A 25,086-nucleotide genomic window follows, 5' to 3' on the forward strand; every position below is an offset into this window, starting at 1 on the left:
GCAGCCAGACAAGTGACACCACCCAGCCTCTGGTCAGAGCCTATGTTTTCAATTCAGCACATAACAGCTAAAACACTGTAAAGAGCTCAGAAAGCCAGAGATGAATGAAAGACCAATTCCTATTATTTACATAAGATGTTAAACAGGGCTGAAAAAGGCATTTTTTTCTTTTTTCCAGAAAAGTCCTTTATGGACATTAAATATTCTTTGGAACTTCTTTATATTATGTTTTTTGAGAGAAAGGATTTTGCTATTCTGTTGAGTAGTTCCAATGTTTACAAAGGGAGAAGAAGCTTCCTCATAGAAATAAGCAGCTCTAAAGATTTGGAAGTCATTTGTTTTGTGCATTATGAGGTCTTCTTCCTAATGTACACACTACTTAGTTTAAAAAGCCAGCATAAGCCTTGCACATAACTCACTAAGATGTTAGAAAATGTAATTGAGGCTCACAAGTTAATTTCTAATTTTTTTCAAGAGGCAGTGGTGCCACTTCCAAAAGCACGGCCAAGAGGATCTCGGTTTCTTACACTCCCAAAATTGAGCGCAATGCTGAAAAGAATAGAGAATTCATGAATGTTGCAAAAAATATCAGAGGAAGTGCAATGACCTGCCTCACTGCTCAAGCTTAGATGAGTTTCTCCATGAGGATTTAGAACTGTAAAGCAGCTGTAGATGTCTAGCTGAGAATGGTAATGCAACCAAATGGAAGCTATGCTATGCAGTGAAATCATACATTTGGTAAATGGGAGATCTATAAATAGTTTTTTAAGGCCTGAAGAATTATTAAAGGAGAACTTATACCTGGTTATGCAATCCTTCAAGAGCTCCAGCTGCTCAATAGCTTGTTTTGGACTACAGCACAGAACCAGAGGCAGTGCATTTTACAGATGTGCTTTCACCCATTGCAAACACACTACTAGAGGTCATTGAAGAATGTTGCCAGCATACTGCCAGGATGCTGTGTGTTGTAGTTTTCCATATGAGGCTGCTGCCAAGACAAGACACTCAGTCTGTTGGCTTACAGCATAACTACCTCCCAGGTTCATCCATGGAGGTCTGTGCTCCTCAGCATGCTGGCAAGGTGGCAGCTGCCACAGAAACGCCTGTCACGCAGTCAGGTAATCGGCTGACCACTTTTCCTACCATGAATGTTAATGTCCCTCTGTCCCACCCAGAGTGTGATGTGGGGCAGAGCAGTGGTGCTGTCTCACAGCCGCTACCGTGAGCGCGTTCCAGCATTGTTCAGGGCTGAAAGCTGCCTCCAATTAGCCCAGCTGCACCTCCTTATTAGGAGCGAAGAGCCAGCTGCCAGTCAACGTGATGCTAACCGCAGCATCCCGCCTGCCACCAGCCAGAGAATTTGGTGTGTCCTGGCCACATCGGCTCCACAGCCAACTGGAACCCCCTTCCACGAGATTTAACCTCCTCCAGTCTACATCTGCAGTCAGGCTTAATTTCCTAAAGGTGTAGAGAGCTGTTAGGATTTAAGAGGTCTTTAGTCAAATGTTGTTGACGCCAAGGAGTTCTAGGTGCCAGCTGGCATGGAGCTTTTGTAAAGACCCAGTCTGATGGAGCCAGTCCACTCCAGGCTAGAAGAATAAAGCACATCTTAGGGTGCAGTTGCCTATTTTCAATTGCAGATTCCCAGACCTTTTTGAAGCCTGATGCTATGTGCCTGACACAGACACCTGTCTGACCGACCAGAAATGGTTGGAGAGCAGCAAAGCTGGGAATGGTCACCCATTCAGACATTCAGGTTAAACCCAGCCTGGACTGTTCAGCAGCACCACCAGCTCCCTGCCCTTATATTAGTGTCAAATGAAGTCCAGGGTGGGTGAACACCCTGCACTGAGCAAGGAGCAGGGGCTGGTTGTAGGGCAGGCACACCAGTGCTGCTCCAGAGCCACAGCTGTTGACTCGGGCTCTGCAGACAGCTGGCTGTATTCAATTACCCCTGCACAAATTATCAGAGTTATGAGTCAAAGCTGAAAGGTCCTTTTACAAATGGGACCTTAGCTCCTCCAGCACTCCGTAGCTTTCATAATGTTAAGCCCAGGCTGCTTGGCTGGGTCTCACAAGAGGGGCCTTGCTCCCCTTGCACATGAGCTGACTTCCTCCCAGCACACAGCGAGTAGGGATGCTCCCATCACAGCAAGCACCGACAGCTCCCTCACTGGAAAACTCATCTGAAAGCAGGAGCAAAATGCTGCTGGCGGGCACTGCTGGAGAAATAGCTCAGCTGAGCACCTCCACTAGGCATTGGCTGGGCCCTTTCAAGGAAATAAATGTTAGCAGCAGCATTTAACCTATGGGTTCCTTACCTAGAAAGGTCCTGCCACAAGACTGTTGCATAGCCTGGATTTATCTTCTGCAAGAGCCATGCTAAGTCCCTGGAGAGGGTCTGTCAGCCCTGCAGAGGTACTTGGGAGTTCAGCATTCAGGCAGGGCTCAGCATCCAAATCTACATCAAGCTGGAAAGCACATGAAACCAAATTACTCAGATTTTCCCATCTGTGCACATGTGCTTAGCTGGTTTTAAATTATCAGTGTAAAGGCCTAGTAGCTTTGTAATGTACACACAGAAAGATTCCCACAGATTTTTCCTTTCTTTTTCCTTTTTTTTTCTCTCCTTTTTTTTTTTTTTTTATTGAAGCCAGCTGAGTAAATTCATAGGAAGTTGTAACAGGACAAGTGAAATGTATACCCACATTCCCTGGGAATCCAAATGCCTTTAACACATACTGTATTTCATGTGAAATTTATTTTAGAAGACACCAGAACAGCGTAACTTTTTCATCACTGTGTTTTAAAGCTATCACTTTTGAATTAAATAAGGTGACAAGAAAAAAAGAAAACGTGAAAATCCCAGAACTTGATATCCCTCTCCCACATTCTAAGCAAAGAGATTAACTTCTCCATTTTTCCGGGTCACTTTCAAATTTATAACTAATTACAGAATAGCTTTAAAATGCAGCCCAAATTTAAACTACCATGAGTGAGAAGCAGCTGGAATGACACTTGACTGTGGAGCTGAGTGTTGTCTTGCACTTATTCTCTATTTTGTCTCAGAAGTTTTTGCATTCCCATGTAATTTAAATGTAAACTATTTCTGGCTGTGGCAGGAAAGTGATATCTGAACACAGGAGCAGGGACCATGCAGGTGGCTGGGGGAGCCCTCTGATAACCTGCGGGGTGATGAAGCCATTGAAGAACAATGTCCATGCCGATTCCTTGAGCTGAGCAGCCCTGCTGTTGGTCCCAGCAGACGTGTCCATCTGCATGGTCACACTGGTGAGCAGCCTGGTGGTCAGCAGCAGCTTGCCAGTGCCAGTGTTGGTAAGGCAATGGTACCAGGCCATCCTTCACCCAATTCTTACCCTGGCTCCACTGCCTTTTATATTTAGCTTCATAAAAATCTGGGAGCCAAACCTCCAGCTCGCTTGAGTCAGGGGCTGATTTATGCTATCTGAGGGATCTGAATGTCTCCACAGTCAGTTCCTCGTTTGTAAGATAAACTGAGCTGAGCTTAATGAGATTTTGTGTGATGGCTTTGGTGAGCTCTGCATTGGATGCAGTAAAATTTAACTTGCAGCAGTGAGGGCTGAAGCAGCTGAGCAGGCGACCCCTACATGTAGAGATGGGCAGTGTTCCCTGATGGGAGAAAGAACCAGAAAAAACAGCATCTCCTTGGGGCTGGCCCTGCCTGCTCATATGGTTTGTGATGGGGGATAAATGGTCAGAAGGGCATGATTTTTTCCTCTAGAAGTCAATGTGGTATTCTGCACCTTGATATGAGTCTGCGTTTTCCAGGAGCAAACAGTTTTTGCATCCATTCTGAAATTAAATTATTTGTTACTCAGCTACATGATAGCTGTGTAAATGTAGATGCCACTTAATACTGCATGAGCTGCTTCTGCAATGTTTTGCCCCTGAATTTGCTTGCTGCTGAGCTGTGAGGAATTCCATGCCTAAGTAAAGTCTTCAGGGCTGGGCTTCAGGTGTTTGTTTGTTGGGATGGCAAATTTCCGAAAGTACAGGTACAACACAGGGACTTGTCCAACTTTGTGCAGGCAGCTAGACCTGCTCTTGCTGGGCTCCCAACCTCTTCCTCCATTAACTGGAGCAGGATGAACTTTAGCAGATCTGAGTTCAGGCTTCAGCTAGAGCCCTGGATCTCTTCAGCAAACATAGCTTTAGTTGGCATGTTCAGCAAACACAGATCTGACCCCTTCTCCCATACCTTGTCCTTCATCAGTAGTACTGCAGATTGTGAAGCCTGATTTTGAAATCACCCCTGATTTCCAAATGAGCTCACTCCCAGCATGCTGATCATCACACACACATTTAGCAAGGATTCCCTGCTGCCTTCTGAAAACAAATACACTTAAATGAAGGGGAGACAAGGCAATGATACAACGGCTCTAACTTACAAAACTGTTTCTTTGCAGTTAGTTGAGGTTCATTTTTGGAAGCTAAGATATCCTGTTTGTGTTTGCAGTAAGAGTCCAAGCTGTGGGATCTGCCCCACACATAGGTGCTCTGGTGTTGTACGGCTGTGAGTTTCCTCAAGGGCTGGGGGAATTGGTCCTTCCACTTCCTTCCACAGAGGCTTCCGTGATTTTAATGTTCAGCAGTGTGGGATCTTGCTGCACAGCCACACTCATGGCCATGCATGGAATAAAACTTTGCAGTTCTTTAATCATGACTTTTGCTCACTTGGGCGACTGGTGGTGGTCATTGGCATTAGCTGTGTTCCGTGTGTAAGGAAGGGATGAGCATGTGAGCCAGGAGCAAGGCTTGCAGTTTTCTGATTTTCCAGCAGTACCACTCATCTCTTCTCTTTGGTTTACCTGCTTGACAAGTCTTTGCACAATGCCCATGCCCTCTTCTTTCCAGACTCACTACTGGTTGGGTTTGCTGCGCTATAATTCTGGCTCCAAGATCCATGTGGGACTTTCATCTTGGGTGAGGGAGCTCAGCACCAGGCCGGGTCAGAAGAAAACACAGGAAATGGTGCTTTTCTGTTGGAATTTGCTGACTCAGCAAAGCAAAGCAGCTTCAAAAAGAAGCTTTGATTTCGACATGATTCTGCTGGAATGTGGTGGACTCACTGCCTTCTCCCCTTTCATTCCCCCACTTCACCAGCAGAACTGACAGAACCACCTCTCCTGGGCTATCTGAGGCCATGAATCCCAGCCAGCCCCACAGCCCAGCTTCAGCTCCTGGAGCATTTTGAAAAGTGTAGACTTTGCTTCTAAATCCCTCATGAAAGTCCAAAGAGCGAAATCCTGCCCGAGGCTGCCCAGCTCCTCTCCACACAACGCAGGATGGGGCCTTTCCCCTCTGACGTGTGGGCTCAGCCCAGCTTTCAGAGGCTTTGTGCCCTGGAGGGGCAGAGGTTTGGCAGGACTTATGCTCTGCTCAGTGCCTCTGGCTCTCACGCAGCCAGTGTGACAGCCCTAATCATGTTGAGAGTCTGACGGGGGCCTAGACCTCCCCAAAGGGGGGCAACTCTAGGTACAGTCACGGGATGCTGGCTCCTTCCTTCCCCCATATCTGCTCTTGCTGATTCCTCAGCCACCCTTGCAAACACTGCTCCAGAGGTCTTTTTGCTCTCCTCATGGAATGTATGGTGGCTGCAGCCTCTCCCTGTTGGAAATAAGAAGCGTTTGGGCGTTGGGAGCATGTACCCTTCTCGTCCTCTCTAAGTGACCCCTGCATCTTGGGAGAAACTCCTCTCCCCTCTGTCTCCCTAAGCAAGGGAGATGATCAGGATCTTTCAGAAGTGGCAAAGTAGTCTAAATGACCTCAGTACGGTGGCTATTGCCCCCTTTTTTGTTTCTCTTTTAAAGAGATCACCCATCAGCCCAGTGTCTGGGTGTGCATCCCTGAGAGAAACCATCTGGGGTGCCTGCTATCCCACAAAATAGAAGTACCTGGTCATGTGCACTCCAAGAAGAGAGTACTGGATTTTGCTTTTAGAGATTTGCTTTTCATGCAGTACTTTCATCCGCTTGTCAAATGCTCAGAACTGAGAAGGTCACAGGGCTTATTATATTGGCTATATGCAGGCAGCATTCAGGCTTCCCAGCAGAGCTCTGTCAGTGCAGTTCAGGCCTGACCATAACTCCCCTGAGCTAAATCTGTCATTTACGCTTAGTTTTCTATCCCTGAAATATATTTATTGGGGCTTGAGTTAAAGTTGCCAGATAAAGCCTTTGTCTGGTAGTTAAGGGAGCTTTCTAGGATGCTAACAGAGATATTCATCCTAATACACTCATGGCATTCAATAAAATAAAATCTCTCCTAATACTGCAGAGGAGCTGAAATCCTCAGGTGCTCCCTGTCTAGCTTAATAACATCATCACTGAGTTTTCTTGGCTTGTCTTCTTGAAGTGAAACATGCCAAAATGCTAATGACAAGGGATTTTTAAAGAGTCAGTGATTTGTTATGCTGGAAAATGGATGAGTGTGGAAGACAACAGTTTTGGAAAGCTAACACAGATTGCCAACCTCCTTCAAAGTTTTAGCTGAGACCTTGTAAAAATGGACTGTCAAGGTTATCAGCACATGGACAATAAACAGTTGAGGAATGCAAGGTTTTGTGGGGAAGATACAGCTCTAAAATATTCGCTGGGAAGACCTTGGAGGAGGTTAGGTTTGGAATCTTGCAAAGATAAGCAGCCATAGCAATATTTATTGTTTACATGTAACTACCATCCTTCTGTCTTTTACAAGGGAGGAATCATTTTGCAAGAATTTGGAATAAAAAGCTCATACATAGATGGTTCTGATTACGGACTCACAGAAAATGAAGCACATTTAAGGTTGCAGCCAAAATCTGGTCCAAACCAAGGTAGTCCAGTGGGTTTGTTTCTCTAAGGGTATTAATCTGTGGTGAACCTTGCTAGGATGATAAGCTGTTGCTGCCTCAGCCATCCACTCCACTGCCCTGGGGAGGTTGTCCTGCCTGGGAGCTGACTCTGCAGAAGGGAGGGTGTTGTCCCACTCTTGTCCCCAGTACCCTGAGAAAGGTAAGCTCAGCTCACAATAGCAGACAGTGAGGTAGGGGGCCAAGGCACTGGCCCACATTCCCCTCCATCAGCTGGCAGAGGGAAGGGATGGGGTGCCAGCAAGATGCTTCTCTTGCACCATCCCGGCAAGGTTCACCAGAGCCCATCTGCCAAAGCCCTTGGTGCCTGAGGTTCACTGTATAAAAATTACTACAGAGCTTTCTACCTCAAAACAATTTTATTTCAACCCTTGTAAACCTAAACTTTGTATATCAAAACCCCTTTAAGAACATACAGAGATTTAGGGGTGTTTTTTCTCCTTTCTGTCTTTTGCTTTGTGACATGTTTGTTCTGAGATCACCTTCTAGGCATCTTCTATTAAAATACATGTGACAAGCACCAGATCCACTTTCACGCAGCTGTGCAGTATGTTATTTTTCATGCTAATGCACTGTTACAATTCTACTGAGTGCAGTTATCTAGAGATCAAATTCGCCACATGTGCTCTGTGTTTTTTGGCTACCAGGTCAAGAGCAACAGGGAGAAGGAAAAGATGCTTGTGTGTTAACTGTTCGTGTTGCCTTTGTGAAACATGGGCTTAATTTTCAGGCAATCAGAGGAACTTTTGCTTTGCCCCACCTGCCCTCTTGGTTTTTTGCTTTTTCTGTCAGCACAGCTGACTGCTTCATTGAGATTTAAGACCAAAGAGACCGTTATTACATGAGACAGAGTCACTGTCTGCCACCAGGAGATGATTTAATGTTATGTGATACACAACCTTACTCTATGCCCCCCTACTGTTTTCCACACAAAAATCATTCTCCAACTTGCTTTGCTGTCAGGTTTCACCTAGGAGAAAATTTGAGTCACTGACTACAGCAATGACAGCAACCAGAAGTAATGATTAAAGACCTCCTTGTCATCATTGTGCCAGATAGTTGTGGGTGAAAGAGGCTTATGAAGACACATTCAAACCTTATTTACCCCAAGCTCAGCAGCTGAATTCTGCTGTAGATAAGATGCATGCAGGACGCAGCAGGAACACATACAGAAGTTGCTAACATAGCCTGAATCTCAAGCTATGCTATTAAAACAAAGAGGAAATACTAGCTTTGGTGAAATACTAGATATCAGCATGGTCAGAGTTACACTTCCAAATTGTTCCTAGAAATGCAGAGGGAGCTTCTAGGGTTTCTAAGAGGACTCAAAGCAACAACATATAAGCAATGCAGCCTATCTCATACCAAATCCCTCTTACAGCCACTGCTTTCTTTGCTGCTATCTGAGCTAAGAGCTACTACCATGTCTGGTGTTCTTGCTCCATCGCAGAGCTAACTTAGTTAGCTCGCCTAAATATGAACCAAAGTTACACTCACTTAGGATGAGAGGTTTGAAGTGTTATTCACCAGTTTTGCCCTTTAAAGTGGAATAATTTCTTCCCAGAGCCTGCTCCACTGCCTTCTTCAACAAAAAAGGGCACCTGCAAACTGTCTCCACCTTCTGGAGAGAGATCTATCTTTTGCTGCTACCATTTCCCATTGCTCTGTTATTTCTTCAGGTACCAGGAGAGACCGTGCCTCTTTCTGTTTCCTTATTTTCTCATGGTCTTGATTGATACACCAAAGCAGTGGAAACTATTTCCCAGACTTCTCTATGACTACAGATTGCTGAGTGTACAAGAAGATGCCTTTTAAGTTTACACTTGATAAAAAATCATGTCTCATTCATAAGTTAATTATTTGAGAATGTCACAATAATAAACTTTGACTTCTTAACCTTTTCCAGAAATGATGCCAAGACTAAATCCTGAGGCTGCTTACTAGCTACTGATTAGAAGCTAGAAATCTGACCTTTTCTGTCTGTGTAGAAAACAGAGGCAGTGATGCAGCTCTCCATGCTGCTAGAGTCAGCTTGATTACAGCTCCATCTTTCTTTCCAAGCAACATTAGCCCTTGGGTGTTTTGGTCTGTCTCCCTTTTTTCTTTTGAAGAAAGACAGGAACCTGAGCTAGACTTGGAAAAACTTCAGAACATCACTACTGCTCACAAATTAGTTAAGCTTCATCTTTACCTCTTCTCACTTCTTACCAGTGGCCTGCTCACTGCTGTCATGTCTGACCACCTTTGAGCAGTGTTCTTGTGCAACGGGGACTGTCCCTTGGACACATGCTGTTTGTTCTGCCAGCCTCTTCCAGGAGACAAACATCAGTGCTTGAGAGATTAGAAGGGAGTTTAATTACATGTTTGTTAAACTAACACGCCAACACGTATCTTAAACATCCTGCCAAGATTGGGTTGAAGAGTGGCATTCTGCCTGTGGAACAGACAGTGGTGAGATCTTTGATATTCAGTGATTGTTGGGGAGGTTTTTTACCAGCCTCTGGACTGGACCCAGAGTACATGCTGTCTCCTGCTCAGATGTGTAAGGATCCATGTCTTGCAGAGGAATGAAGTTGTCAGAAGGGTTTGGTTTCACCCCAAGACTCACACTTCATGTAAAACTGCTCTGCAGTGCAGAGCTGGCAGCAGCAACTGCACTGAAGAGCTTTGTTTATCACATTGTTGTGCTCTAATGATTACTCAGCCTCGAAATTATGTGTTCTTCAGGAGTGATGGGGTTTGGGACTGTCAGTCAAAATTTATAATGAGTGATGTTGTTTTCAACCCACTTTAGCTAATGCTAGTGAGGATGTTCCAAAAATTGTTGTTTGTCATCTATGTTTTACAGTTTAAAGGTGATCTCTTTAAGCTATTATCCCCCTGCCACTGTTGCAGAAATAGTGTCTTCTTTTTAAGGTGTTCAGAGTCATCTGCTTAGCACTGAGCTGATGACAGCCTTGTATTTGTCTGTGCAGGTTGCCTGGAAATTAACCCCTCCCCATTTAGCTTGTAGTGTGCCTTGTCAAAGCCTCTTCTGGGAGGTGGTGAGGTGATACAGTGGTGCTTGGTGGGCCTCTGCCGGGGAACATGAAAGATCAGGGCTGTCTTGCCCAACATCAGCTATTTCTGTAGGCTGAGGTTTGCAAAAATCAAGGTGCTGACAGAAAAAGTCCTGATGAAGTTCATTGCAAAAATGAAAGTATCTCCCTCTTGCAGCTCTCTGCTGACTCCTGTCTCAGGATTACCAGCCTTGGCTCAGCACTGGCGGGAGCCAGCCCTGGAGCCTCTGGCTCAGCCTCTGCCATGCACAGTTCAGCAGCTGCGTAAGACCAGCTTTGCTCTGTCCTTCAGGCTTAACACCCCTCCTGTGGTCCTGTCTGTGGCTTTGGGGCAGAGACAGTAGTTTGTGGCTGAGGAATAAGAAAAGCTGGTGGCAGTGTCTTGAAACCTGTGTTACTGTGTGCTGAGTGGCTGTGACTCAGAGCCTCTTGGCTCTGGAATTGCACTCAACTGCACCTTGGGGAGCAGCATGATCTTGCAGAGTGCTGAGCAGCAGCCCCTGACATCCGTGGAAACTTACAGGGTTAGCATTTATCTGCACTAAAGCAAAAGTGAACAGAGGCCAGTCTCCGAGTGCCACAAATGTGAAATAACTCACCAATTTTCAGAATGTAATTACTTCTCAGTTAATCAAGTCCCTTGAAAAGGCTCTGGACACTTTTTACAGGCATAGCTAGTGGAGTGATTTTTGTGTTAACAACATTTATTTTGGTCCTTAACATGTTTAGATTGTGAGTAAAGCCTTAGATGCTATGCAGAATGACAGCAATTTATGGCAAGCCTTTGAAATTAGGACCCAAACCAGTTTTGCACTATAGGCATGATGGATTAATCACCATTTGGTTCTGCATATAAGCAAAAAGTCTTTTAAGTCAGTTCCGTGCTGCAGAGGAAGTCGGTGGAGCTTTGCCTGTAATGTGAGTAATGAAACTTGGCTGGGATGAGCATTTTGGAGCCACAGTCCTGCAAAAATTCAAATCCCTGAAGGAAGTACGGTAGCATGAAGACCTGCAAATAATGGATTACAGTAATCCCACCAGGAAGTGATAATGGCATGTATAAATATTTGCCTTAGTTGATTGCAAATTACATCCTCCTAAAAGGTGTTTGTCACTGTCATTAGTCGTTAGCATTTTCCAAATGCTTTACCAGCTGTTGGGTTGTGCACAATGAGGACTCCATGTCTATCAGGCATAACCAAAATGTCTGGGTGGGATTAGTTTTCCTATGTGTTTTTATTCTACTGACAATCATATAATCATATAATAGTTTGGGTTGAAAGGGTCCTTTAAGACCATCTAGTTCCAACCCCACTGCCATGGGCAGGGACATCTTCCACTAGACCAGGTTCCCCAAAGTCCCATTCAACAAACCAAAGGCCCATGGTTTCAATCTGGAGTATTTTTCTGAACACCACAGAGTATGCAAACCATGTGGCCATGGAGTGAAATTGTGGCCATATGGAACTCTGCATCTAACCAAAAGATGAAATGAGATTGGATTCATACGCAAAAGGGGGGATTCTGTTGCCCCATGCACTACTACCCCGTTTTTAGTGGCCTTGGTTCTGCAGAGTTCTGGCTGAAGGTGGGGATGGCTCTGCTGAGTGGGAACAATCCGTACCAGCAAAAAGCCCTGGCAATTTCCCAATCAGAGTCCTATCAAGCCTGGCTAACTCACAGCCTTTTACATCTTGCAGATTCCAAGAGGGATTAAGTCTTCATTGTCAGTCTAGTGAAGCAAGTTGAAACTCAGCTGAAGTTTTAAATAAAAAAAGAAAGATCCAACAGTTTTCAACAGAGGCAGCAGACTAGGAGAGAATGGGATTTAGAACAGAAGCACAGCCAGAAATCAATGAAGCTTTTATGCCATCCCTCCTCATTTATCTATAAATCCCATTCTTTCAGCTATTTAGACATTATCTCCACACAGAAGCTGAATTAGGTTGATTTTGTAAACCAATTTAGGAAAGCTAGTGCAAAGCCCTGTAGATATACCCATATTTTGGTTTGAGTAGCTGCAGAGGGTAAGCTGGCACCTGGGACAAAACCTTGGTTAAAGTGGTACTGCTTGGGCTTATCTGCATAGAAGATAGAGTGAAATAACTAAAATGTGAATTTAAAGTTTGAGGTATAACCTATTAAACCCATGGGTGGATGCTTTTATTCGTATATAAAGGAGCTTTTTGTTTGCTTGATTCAGTGTTAAAACGGGTTACAGTTACTTTATTTAGGAATGAAACCTTCCATATTAGTATTTAATGTCCTTTAGCTAATCTACTTGAAATCCATGTGTGTATTTGGCTTTGTTTCCAGTGTATACAAACCCTTTGTGTGTAGTCCCGTTCAGGTTTGCTGGAAGAGGAAGGCAGAAAAATATCCTCACTAAGCTATGTGATAATTAGTTATGAATTTTTCAGTAAGAGGAAGTAAAAGCCCCAGGTAGCCCCAAAGCATCAGTCAGCTGGGTTCTCTCAACCCTATCAGTTTATACCACCTGCAGATCAATTCCTTTGCCTGTGGTTTATATTGCTGTTTTTACATTATTCTAAATGTATAGAATAGGATATTCTATGCTGCTGGGAATGGGTTCCAAGTATCAGAAAAGCATTTCTGTTTTGCTAAGTATACAGCATTTGTTGTCTTCTCCCACATTCAAGGGAAGTTGGGGGCAGATTTGCTGTCAAGGTAGCAACTTGTAACCTGCCTCATGCTCCTGAGAGGACTGTATTTTTTTCCTGCTCTCTCTCAGGCAGGAGCTGGGTCAGGTCCCTGCTCAGAGCTGTTAATAGCTGCACAGGGGCTTTTCTGCTCAGCGAGCTTTCACTTTCACCAGGTTCTCAATGACAGGATGTGGTTTGCTGTGTGAATGTAAAGGAGAGAGGAGGATCTGGCCCTGTGGGCTTTCAGCTCACTTCTAAAATACTCCAGGGTCTTTGGCTATGCAGTTTATCTGGCTTTTTTTGCTACTGTCATTTGTTAGTGTGGTGATGATGGAATGCTCAGCAGAACATTTCCAACTGCCTAGAAATTAACTTGCTAATTCAGGGGAACATGCATTTACCGAAACATCCTCTCCATGACAGTGACTATTGGAGGTATTACAGGAAAAGATGCAAACAAACAAACTGAATAACCTTCAGGGCAGACAGTTATGAGTGAGCCTGCCAAAGGTCCTTTTGTTGAATGCCTAAACACATACCCACATTTATTCACATGGTAGTGCCACAGGAGAATTAAACTACTGAATCAGTAGCTACAGAAGATGCCACATTCAGAGATACAAGACTCTGATTCTCTTCTTCTTTAGAATTCAGAGGAGCAAGAATTAAAAGATAAGAAATAAAAGCTGGTTGAGAGGGGATTCAGGTCAGCATTTGGTGTTCTTGTTCTTGTGACAGACATCAAATTTGTTTGAAGACCACAAATGAAAACTGATGCTGATATCCCTGATTTCTTTTCCCTCCTGTAGGCTGCAACTGTACGCCTGCATTTTTCTCAAAATTATCAGCACAAAAATGAGTATAATTTTAAAATCTTCAAAGCATGTAAAAATAGCCAGCTTTTGGCTTTCCTTACCTTTCTCCTTCACTGTATCCTATTCTCCATCTCAGCTTTTCATGCTCTACCGTCTTCCTGGTACTTCCTGCCTTAATCCATGGCAAAAGCATGTAGCAGAGATGACTGTTTTCCTCCTTGAGCAATTAGTTATTCCAACTGATCTGCATTTTTGGAGGTATGGTTTTGCAGCTTGTGCTGCACCCTTATTGTGTGAAAAAGTAATGTGACAAAGCCTTGAACTTCGGAATCATTCCAGAGAGCCCACTCCACAGACATGTTGGTCTGTCCCACATCACATCCTGAGTCTGGCATAGACAGGCCTTACCTCTACCATGGACACCTCTTGGGCCTGTGGTGGTGACTTGCTGATCTCTTTAAAAGCTTAAAACATTTGTTTTTCTTTTTCTTTTTCTTTTTCTTTTTCTTTTTCTTTTTCTTTTTCTTTTTCTTTTTCTTTTTCTTTTTCTTTTTCTTTTTCTTTTTCTTTTTTTCTTTTTCTTTTCCTTTTTCTTTTTTTCTTTTTTTTTCTCTTTCTTTTCTTCTTTCTCTCTTCCTACCCCCCTCCCCACTTCTTTCTTTCCTGACAAATGCTGCTATTCAGTGAGCATGGCAATGTATGTGACCACATCAGGAGCATCCATCAAACCAAGGTTTATGCCCAAACCTTTGATATGCAGGTATTTTCTCAGGGAAGAGCAGTGATAAAAGGTGTGTCTGCTCTTCAACACAGCCCACAGTAGGAACATGCCGATTGCTCACCATCTGTCCTGGTCTGTACTGCACAGGTAATCTAGACATCTCCTTCCCACTGCCTGTCCATGGTGCATCACTCTTCAGGCATTTGGACAGATGCTGTGTTTCACCTCTGGAAAAATGGGTGAAATTCTTGTTCTCCAGTCTGCAGTTCACTCGTGTGGAGAGGAGGGTTTGAGGTACAGGATCTGCAAAGTGGATTTCATTTTCAGAGAGAACTTTCCCAGTTTCCCTGGTCCACCTGGACCCAGGGAGGGGGGAACTCCCATTGAGATCTGGGGAGGGATCAAAGAGCAGGGGTTTTGCCTGAGGGGAGCCGTGGGGCAGCCCTGCCGTGGGTGATCCAACACCTGCACATTCCCAGAGTTGGCAATCAAAGGCTGCATGGCCCCAAGCTCAGTGTCTACTTTTTGTTGTCACAAGTTCCATTAGAATTGCGGGGTTTTGGTTTTTCTCAGATTTGTCTATTGATAACTTTTTCGTTCATCTCAGTCACATGGATCAGAACTTTTTCATCTGCTAATGAAATTCAAGAGATACAAAGTTTATTGGGCAGGATTTGCAGGTGGTCTGCATCAGGATAAACCCATAGAGACCAGAAGCAGGTCAGCCTCATCGCATTTCTAAAAAGTAAGATGCTTTCATATCAGGAAATAAAACATAAAATAAAACCTGGTTTCCCATTCCCCTAGCTTTAAACCAGTAGACTTACACTGGAATCACTTATAACTAAATCACCACACTGTCATGAAGTTAGCAACATAGATGTAGAACAGTTTTCTTTCCCATTGTTCTAAGTTTAATGATATCTTGGGCATTGTGGTTTGAGCCAAAAAAAGCACTCTTTTCATATATTCTTTAGTCAATGCAAATTTTCAACATCCTAGTCTTTATATTGCAATATTTTAATTATTGTTTACTTTATTTAATTGCTCTTTTCCTAAAGAGACATATTTTCTCTCTACTTCAAGACTTTTGGAATTTTTCCAATCAGTCTAGTATCAAAGAACATTTACAGTCTTGTATTTAAACTTCTCATGCTTGTAAACTAAAACCTGTGCAAGCCCCAAGGCCAAGGCTTTGGCTGTATGTTGTTCATAGCTGATTTTTTTTAATGTATATGCTAATTTTTTAGGAAAAAGGTCTATTGCAAAAGCAAGAATCTTATCAGAAAGTTGATGTTTACATTTTCTGATTGGGATGGAAAGATAAAAAGTGAAAAATCTGAAGCTGATAAATGAAATTTCTTCATCCTCTATTTTCCCCCTTTTCCCCCCTTTGTTCTTTTTTTTCCTCATGTCATCTCTATGAAAGGGATGTGAGAAAAAAAAAACTGTGAAGACCAAAAGCCTTTCCATTTCATGTTGAACAAAAAAAGAGCTTTGTTATTTTACTGAACATGAGAACATTTGGGAGATCATAGGTTCCTTTTGGAATTTTATATTTATATAGACATATATATATAAAAGAAATATCACAATGGTGAGACAACCCCAAGCACTGAGGCACTTTAGTACTAGTTGAAGTCTTTCTGTAAAATATTGCAGGATGTCTTCTGTTTGAAGAACTCAAGGCACTTTCCAGGAAGGTGATCTTTAAGACTGTGTCTGGTGGGGAAGCACCACACTCAGTGAAGTCCATTGAGACAGAGAGGAGTGGCATCACCAAGATGCTTGCACAAGTAGAAATGCAAGTGATCAGGGTATTAGCAAGGGTTAGCAAGTGATGTGGTGGGACCACATTAGCAAGTTCTGTGGGTGCCAAGGACCCCAGCTTTCACCTGTATGTCATATGCTTTGGACCAAGTCCTTGCAATTCTTGCAGCTGCTCAGTCCTGTACCATGTGCTCTGTTATGACCCTGCTTGAGTAGAGAGGTTGGACCAGATGACCCACTGGGATCCCCTCCAGTCTGACCTATCCTGTGAAATCTCATGCAATTGCATGGGCTAAACCATGGCCTTCCATGCTGGGAAGGTAGAGCAGGACTGAGGGGTCTTCCAACCTGCCTGCTTCCTGCACTGAGTTCTTCTCCACTGCCTCCCAGGGAAGAGCTCCCCCATCCCATACCCACATTGACACTGCCCATCAGCTTCAATTTCTTGCCTTTATACCTAATTGCAATACACCTACCTATATTCTTGGTAGTTATACCTAAAATTGCAGTGGTCAGTGACAGACAGCTTTCGAGAGAAGCAAAGCTTAGAGTCAGTTTTGGCAGCAGTGTAGCATTGAGCAGAGCTTTGAAAGATGGAGTTGGAAATCTCTTGATAATAAACTTTCTCATGAGGTTTTTAGCAACCTTTGTGTCTTGTCCCAGCTGGAAATGCTATGAGAACATTTTTTCTTGGGGCATTTTGTCACTCCCAATTTCAAATAGCAAGTGGGAAAACATTTATTTTAACATCAGAGAGGTTGAAAAAAAGTAGTAAACTGAATCCTGGAACAAAAGGGAAATTGAGAGGCTTTGGTTCTGTTTAGATTCTTTTCCTCAATACTCCACAGAAAGAAATCTGACAGTTGCAGAAACAAGAAATGCAGAAAGCTGCCCAGACCTTTGGGACATCTAACTATTCTCCTTGCTGCTTCAGTTATTCCTTGTAGCACACTCTCTTATTTTGTCAGTCTACCTTTAAGCAACCCAAGTAATAAGTCTTCTACTTCTTCCCAGAGACACAACAATAAAGTCAGTAGATCTCAGAGTTAAGAATTTTTTTGCTGATATCCAGAACATTTATTTTTCTTTTTTCCTTGGCACGTGGCCTCATGAACAAGTTATCCCAGCTGAGCTCAGCTCTGGTGGTAGCTCTGTGCTCCCTTGTAGCATGCAAAAATTTCAGCCTGCTCTAACCTATTTCAGGGCAGTTTAGTGCAAATGAGCTTTTGGGCTAAAAGTACACAGGTAAAGAGTTACCATGGCTCTGCTTACACACACTAACTTGCCAAGTGATGTATGCATTACATGTGTCCAAGTTTTTAAATCCATCCCTGATGTTCCCTGGTTTAACTGGTTGGCCCAGTTCTCTTCAACACCTTCGTTAATGACTTGCATGCAAGACTCGAGGGAACACTTAAGTTTGCTGACAACACTTAATTGGGAGGAACTGTTGACTCCCTCGAGGTCAGAGACACCCTGCGGATACCTTGAAAAACCAGAGGGCTGGGCAATCACCAATCATATTATGTTTAACAAGGGCAAGTGCTGGAGTCTGCACCTGGGACAGGGCAGTCCTAGTTGTGTGTAAAGATTAGGGAATGAGAGGCTGGAAAGCAGTGCCATGAAAAGGGACCTAGGGATTCTGGTCACTGGCAAGCTGAACATGAGCCAGCAGTGCCCTGCAGCCAGGAGGGCCAAGTGTGTCCTGGGAGCATCAGGCACAGCATGGCCAGCGAGGCAAGGGAGGGGATTGTCCTGCTCTGCTCTGCACTGGGGCAGCCTCATCTTGAATATTCTGTGGTTTTGGGCACCACAATATAAGGAAGACATTAAGCCGTTAGAGAGTGTCCAAAGGAGAGCAACAAAGATGGAGAAGAGCCTTGAGGGGAAGCTGTATGAGGAGTGGCTGAGGTCACTTGGGCTGTTCAGCTTGGAGAAGACTGAGGGGAGACCTCAGTGCAATTACAACTTCCTCATGAGGGGCAGTGGAGGCTCAGGTACAGATCTCTGCACTCTTGTGACCAGTGACAGAACTTGAAGAAACAGCATGAAGCTGAATCAGGAGAGGTTTAGGTTGGATATCAGGAAAAGGTTCTTAACCCAGAGGGTGGTTGGGCTCTGGAACAGGCTCCCCAGGGCGGTGGTCACAGCACTAACCTGATAGAGTTTAGGAAGCATTTGGACAATGCTCTCAGGCACATGGTGTGACTCTTGGGGATGTCCTGTGTGGGGTCAGGAGTTGGACTCAATGATCCTGTTTGGTCTCTTCCAACTTAGCGTATTCTATGATCCTATGATTAAAGCACCTCTGTAAGTAATAACTCTCCTCCCAAGGCATTTATATTAGCTGAGCAGGCTTTGTATAGTTAACTCTTAATCTTTTCTCATACCTTGGTCCTTCTATCTTCCTCAACTCTTTTGCTGCTGTCTTCTGAATTCCCTGCAGTCTCCCTGCTGCTCTGGCTCTGGGGAGCACAGCACACTACTCCAGGTGCTCACATCACAGCCCTTTCTGAGCACATGATAAACAGCAGTTTAGTTTTAGGTAGAAGCACAGCTTTGAGCGACCCGAACAGGGCACTTTTCATATGGCTCATGCCAATTCTGCTAAGGGTAGCTGTTAATTTCCAAACTAATATATTGTGTATTGTTCTCCTAGGGTTTCCCCTTATCCTTTTAACAACTGTCCTTTTCAGGAAGATACACATCTAGAGCTCTGTTGTTGTGTCTTGGTTATCTATAGATCACATATGATCAATGAAAAGCTCCTCTCTTTGCCCTGCCAGCTTTGCAAGCCTAACCTGGGATCTCACAATGAAACTAGGATCTTTCTTTGGTTATACATGATTCCCAGGAATCCTGTTTCAGCCTAAGCCTGAGCTCTGTTATCAATACAATTAAGGTGAATTTGAGCTGCCGTGTAAAGTTTTCAAAAGCGCTTCCATGACCTTAGAGGCTGGGGCTTATTTTCAAAAGTGACTTGGTCACTCAGAAGCCTAAGTGAATTAATTCTCTATTAAATTGGTTCTCTCTTACAATTTAAATGCTTTTGAAAAGGGAATTTAGGGTTCCTTTGGCATTTCAGGCATTTCTGACAAGATTCCTAATGTTATTTAGGTGCAAATGTATCAGACCTCAGCTAGAACAGAAAAACTGGGAAGCACCAAGTTAAATTTTCAAACTAAAATTTGAGTTTAGGGGTGTAATGCACAGAAAACTTATGCTGGAAACTAAGACAATTCAGTCCTGAAAGTAGTGAGAATAAACATAAAATCCTTCAGTCCTGGCTTAAATATAGTCACAGCCTAAGCAACTAGACACACTGTGGTGGCTGCTGTAAATCCCCATTCAGGGACACTCAGTGCAGCTGAAGGAAAGGACAGGACACAGCAACAAATAAGACACTCCATTATATTAAAGGACATTTTGAGGTTCTGGCATTTTTACTCTCTACTTGCTTTTGCTGTAATGGGTTACTTCTCTTTGTGGTTCTTAAAGTTTTATAAATATTTCTAGTAAATACTAAACACTTAAAACAAGCACATATTTTAAAATATTAAAAATATGCAGAAAATGCACCATAGACATGAAAGAGCAATATTGCTTATGGTGGTACTGATTTACTCCTGTTTATTTTGAGTTTTGCCTGGGAATATTATTAAATGTCCTGAAATTGAGGTCAAAAGAATTTTCTGCTCAAAAGTTCTATACTATGTCAACTAAATGGGCTGTGTTCCTCAATCAAAATGCAATTTTTAATAATTTTCTGTTTCTCAGTCATGCTCACTGGGGTTCTTCATTGCTTATATTCTCTTGTCAGAGAATGTTGCTCACAAATAGCTACTGAAATACCGATGGATGAAAGATACATAAATATAAAGGTACATTAGAAATAACCTTTAGCCCAAGTGGGCAAATTAATCTCCCACAAAATGCTACTAATTCCGTTGGAGTTAGAACAGAGTTCATCAGTTCTACGTATAGTTGTCATGGAATGAAATTCACATCTGAACTCAAAGTGCACTCTTATCCTACACTGTTAGAGAAAAGAAACAAGTCTGTTAGTGACCCAGTCTTACACTGGAGAAAGATATAAAGAGCTACTTCACTTTAAACTGATTTATCTTTTAATTTAGTTTCAAGGTTTTAATTGCACCCCCAACTCTGCATCAATTCACACCTATGGAGAGAAAATAGAGGTATTGAAGAAAAAGCACTGCCATACTTTTGTAGGCAAACAATCAGTTCATTGAACTTGTGGTTCAAGATGAGAAATTTATTTTCAGATTTCTCTCTCTGTGTGCTTAAACTTGCTTCTGATCCTACAGGATGCTCATTTTGGCATGGTTAGATGGCTTCTAAGGCCAGTGTGACTGCAGGAGCAGAAGCTGGCTGTCTTACGGCAGTGAATCACTGCACTCTGAGGAAGGGCTTGAAGGGGTCTGTTGGATGTGATGGGATTGCATAAGGAATAAACCAGGCAGGATCTTGTCTCTAGATTTTATGTGTTATATATTTTTACTCCGTGAGGTTGGATGGCATTGGGATGCCAGCCCCTCAGTTGTGATGCAGAGATCATTTGATTTTTCAGCAATGTACATACTTCACAGTGGTTCTCAGTGTGTTTTTGTAATTAGGCATATTTAACTGTGCCTTGTTTTACTGCTGGAGGAAGAATCTCATTTGTCAGCAGTTTTAAGCTTTGCCAAATAAAGGCTTATTGGCAAACTGCATTGAGCGCTCTGATAATAACCCGACTTTAGAAAACACACACCCTGCTGTGTTGTATTCAAGCCATGGTGCTGTTGAAATTAAAAGGGGAGACAATGCCTGCTTTCAAAAACTGGAGGTTCTTTGTATTCTAATAAAAGCCTAAATTAATGTTTTAAAAGGTTATTGCTATTTTTTACCAGCTAGCTGGCACTGTGTATAAATCTTATTTAGGCAAGGTCCTACATTATTTCACTGTTTTTAACACGTCAGCCAGTATCATACTGCCATGGATAATCAGTTCCTGAAATTCATTAGTCCAACCCGTTAAATCTCTTTTGTTTAGCTTTAATAGCAGGGTATTTCTGTGTATTCGGGAATCTAATATATGATGTACATTCTGACAACACCAGCAGGGACCACAAATATTTCTTACATAATCTAAAGGACATATGTTTGGCTTATGGCAAAAATAACCTCATCATTCCTGTGTTTTAGGTTGAGGTGTCCATGTGAGGTCCTTTTATAAGAGCAAAGTAATAGGAACTATGTATAATTTAATCTTGTTGGCTTTTAATACATTTCCTTCAGCTTTTAAAGAGTGCTCTAGGAAATGGAAAAACACACAGTCAGCTATGAAATTCTATGACACTGATGCAGTCAGGCTATAAAATATTCTTTGCATCTTAATTGCATTTTATATAGCTGTATAACCTTGTGTAATTCTTAACTCTATAAATCCTAGCTCTGCATCCCGCTCTGGCAGCTTGGCGAGAGCGACAGAGGAATGTTTCCCACAGTTCATTGTTCAGTTCGGTTGTGTGGGCAGCACACAAACGTCAGGACTAAGCAGGAAACTTGCATTGAACTTTGAAAATTGCTTTTTGCAGACAAAGGATTCTCCTCATCGCTGTGGATGAACCTGATCTTGCATGATGAGATTCGTATCTGAGCTCTTTCCAAAACCAGCCGTGATTTGACAGGCAGGTGAATGACAGAGCCTGTTTTATGTAGCTGATTTACTTAAAGGTTTGGAGGACAGTTTCAGGGACAAGAGAAGGTAGTTTTATTGGTGTATAACTATGAGAACAAAGCAGGGCATGACAGAAGCTAAATACCTATCAGGTGAGAGATCAAGCCAAAGCCAGAATAATCTTTCAGGCACCACCAGCCATGTGAAACACTGACATAATGCAAGTGTGCCCGCAGTGATGCTGGACCCAGCAACACAGCAGATGCACTTACCAGTACTTTGTGCCCTCTGATCGTCCTCTTCCAGTACGAGCTGCATCCCCAGCCTGTGCCACGCTCAAAGCCTTGCACTTGCTTCCCCACTGTAAAACAGAGGCTGAAAAAAGAACACCCCTATGCAGGGACTGGAGACTGTAGTTTAAAAGTCAGGAAAGCAGTGGGAGGATCATAAAGGGATGATGGATGTGATCTGTTCAACTCTGTAGCATATTTCTAATAATAGAAGGTTTTTAGGATGGATAGACAGAGGCATAACAGGATCCAGTGGCTGAAAACTGAAGCTGGATAAATTTAGATCAGAAATAATGCTCTGTCTTCACTGCAGATTACAGCGCAGTGTTGAGATACATGAACATTAAATGAGCTTATTCAGAGAGCAAAACCCATCCAACAGCAGTGGCAGGGAGATCCCAGATTGATATTGCTCAAGAGAATAAAAGAGCCTGCCCAGGGGTCTGTGCTACTGCAGCCCAGACATTCCCAGCTATCCAGCAAGCATTTAACCTCACCGAGTACCCCTGTGCTTGACTTGTGATCTGCAGTGGAGGCATAGCCCATATCACAGAATCACAGAATCACAGAATCACAGAATAGTTTGGCTTGGAAGGAACCTTAAAGATCATCTAGTTCCAATCCCCCTGCCATGGTCTCTGACACATTCCATCAGACCAGGTTGCTCAGAGCCCCATCCAGCCTAGCCTTGTCAAGAGCAAGCATAGCTAATATTGCAACATCTCATCAAGGAATGCTGAAATTAGTGAGTGGCATGCTGTGTCTTGCTTTGCACATAAGATGTAGACAGATTTTACATGAAGATCCCTTTCTGGTTTTGGGAATTCTGCATGTTTGCATAAAATGGATGCTGTTGAGCACCTGCTGAGAAGGTACTCAACAGTTGGAGGTCAAGCTATTTGCATAATTGAAAATTTCTGCTACACCAGCTGAAAATCAGAATTTCCATGCCATGGTGAATTTTGATATTTTAGCATTTGGTTTCATTTTACTTTGGAAGATTTTTTTTTGTTTCCTGTAGTGTTGAAATTCAGTAATTCTTTTTTCTTTGGAAATACTTTCCACAAAATATATTGGTTTTGACAAACCAGCATTTCTGCAATGGAAAATCCTTTCTGACTGAAAAATTTCAAACTCCCCACCACACAGTTGGAACTCATGGGTTAATCTCCATGAAGTTCCACAGGACCACCATCTACAGGAGGGACTTTTACAGCCTCTTTTAGAGAACAAAAATAAAGAGGAACTGACTTTGGCCCAAAGGGATTAATTGGTACCCTTATTTCATTAGGTTATTTAAAGCAAAGATCTCATTAAACTTTCATTGGAATAACAGAAAAAGTCTGTAGGCTGCAGCTGTTGGGAAGAATTGAGAGGTCAGCAAATTACCAGTTGATAACAAAAAATAGTATTACAGTCTGAGAGAGGGAGAATAAAGGTGCAGAGTGGAGATCTGGGACCTTTTAATTCTCTGGTTTTATATTTGTTGGCTATACAGATGCTGAAGTGCCGTTTGCTCCATGTAAAGTCTGTTGAGCTGAGAAGGCTCAACAGAAGCTGAAGAGACCTCACAAGCCTGGAGTGTCAAAATAAGACAAAGTTGTTCATGTGGTTCTTCTCTGAGGTTGTTTGACTCTCTCTGGCCTAATTATTGCTGTGTTAGGGATGATTTATGTCCTCTTAGTTTGCCCTCTTGAAAGTGCTCCACGTGCACCATGCAGCACTAATGGAATAGTCTTGGCACCCCCAAAGTGACTGCATGCATGTTAGGGTGAGACCAGGACAGCATGGCAGAGTGGGGAAGAGAGCAGTGTTAGGCCTCAGCTCCAGGTGCCTTGCATTACTTGCAGCCTTTATGTTTCTGAAGTTGGAGTTTTGTATTTATTTTGTATTAGACATGCAGAAATTCAATTAGAAAGCCTTTCCACTGGGTTAGCTTGAGAAAGGGGTGAGCAATGGTTACTGCCTGGTTGGGTTTGGTTAGTTTTGGCCCATTTTCTGTGCTGTTTGGACCTGTGTAAAGCAGTGTTTGAACCGAGAGGACCAGACCCTATACAAACAGGTTTCTGGGGTCACTGTTGCTGTGAGATGACACGTCCACAGCACAGCTACTTTGTATTTGAGGGAATGCAGTCTGCACTAAAGGCAGTGCACACCTTGGCCAGGCCGTGTTGCTAGCAGTCAGGATGCCTGAGTTCCCATCTCAGTCCTGTGACCTCATCCCTCCCTTTGCCTGTGTCCTCCCTTCTCTCCATGTCCTTCTCTGTGGCTATTCTGATACTATCTCAGTGGCTCAACAAAGCCCTGGGCCCACCTGCCCAGGACCAAGGCACCCACATGGTTACACATGTGCATCCACAGCTAGTCTCTTCCCTACAGCACTGTTCCCAGAGGGTTCACACAAATGTGACCAGGGACAGCTTGCATTTGTGAGGATTTCGGGAAAAGAACAGTTCAAAATGCTGTCTTGTTGCAGCATCATCTGCCAGCTCTACTTGAAGTAAGCAATGGGAAGTAGCTTACAATCCAGCAAACTATTTGCTAGAAAAATCAGATTTGAAGCCCTAAGAATTGAAGTTTAATTGATTGTTCTTCCTTTGTGGGACAGGAATGCTAAGTGTGTCATACTTTGATGCTACTAAATGGACTTCATGCTCAACTGCTGCAGCCAAGGAGGGCTCTGCTTCTCTCCCTTCCCCTGCCTGTCCCCCCACCACTCCCCTTCTGCTGGCACTGACAGTGTTCAGAAAGCTAGATCAGCAGAAAACTAGCCCTACAGAACGGAGCAGAGAGCCGTCAGCTGGCTCAGATCTCCAACCCAGCTCATCGGAGGCCAAAAAAATGCCAGTGCACAAGGAAAAGTGGGAGGAGAGGAGCAGGGACCATTTTCAGTGGTGGCTATTGTTTAAATCAGAACAGTTTCTCTACAGAGCCCCAACCTAAGATTTGAAAATGCCAGGATGGGTGCCCTGCCTCTATTAAGCCTCCCAGGCTGTCTGTCTGTTCCCACCCTAAGAGCTCAGACATCCTACATGCTCTTTTGCAAGCCCCTCGCCTGCAAGCCTCTGCAGCTGCCAGCACATCAGCAGCTCCAGCCTGGAAGAATTCTTGGCTGGGGGAGTATTCCTATTTCTACTTGCTTTTTTGTACACTTACATTGCATTGCAAATGCTGATTGTGTTTTACCCTGGGG

At 43.4% G+C, this 25,086-nt stretch overlaps 1 protein-coding gene across 1 annotated transcript in view; it reads left to right on the forward strand.

Annotated features, from left to right (window-relative positions):
- The window catches only part of MAML2 (mastermind like transcriptional coactivator 2), a 213,852-nt gene that overhangs the window by 96,172 nt on the left and 92,594 nt on the right, over window positions 1-25,086 (forward strand). The gene's annotated exons all lie outside the window — the stretch shown is intronic.

This window comes from Lichenostomus cassidix, chromosome 1 (assembly GCF_008360975.1).
Source record: "Lichenostomus cassidix isolate B80296 chromosome 1, HeHo_3.0, whole genome shotgun sequence".
Lineage (NCBI taxonomy): Eukaryota > Metazoa > Chordata > Aves > Passeriformes > Meliphagidae > Lichenostomus > Lichenostomus cassidix.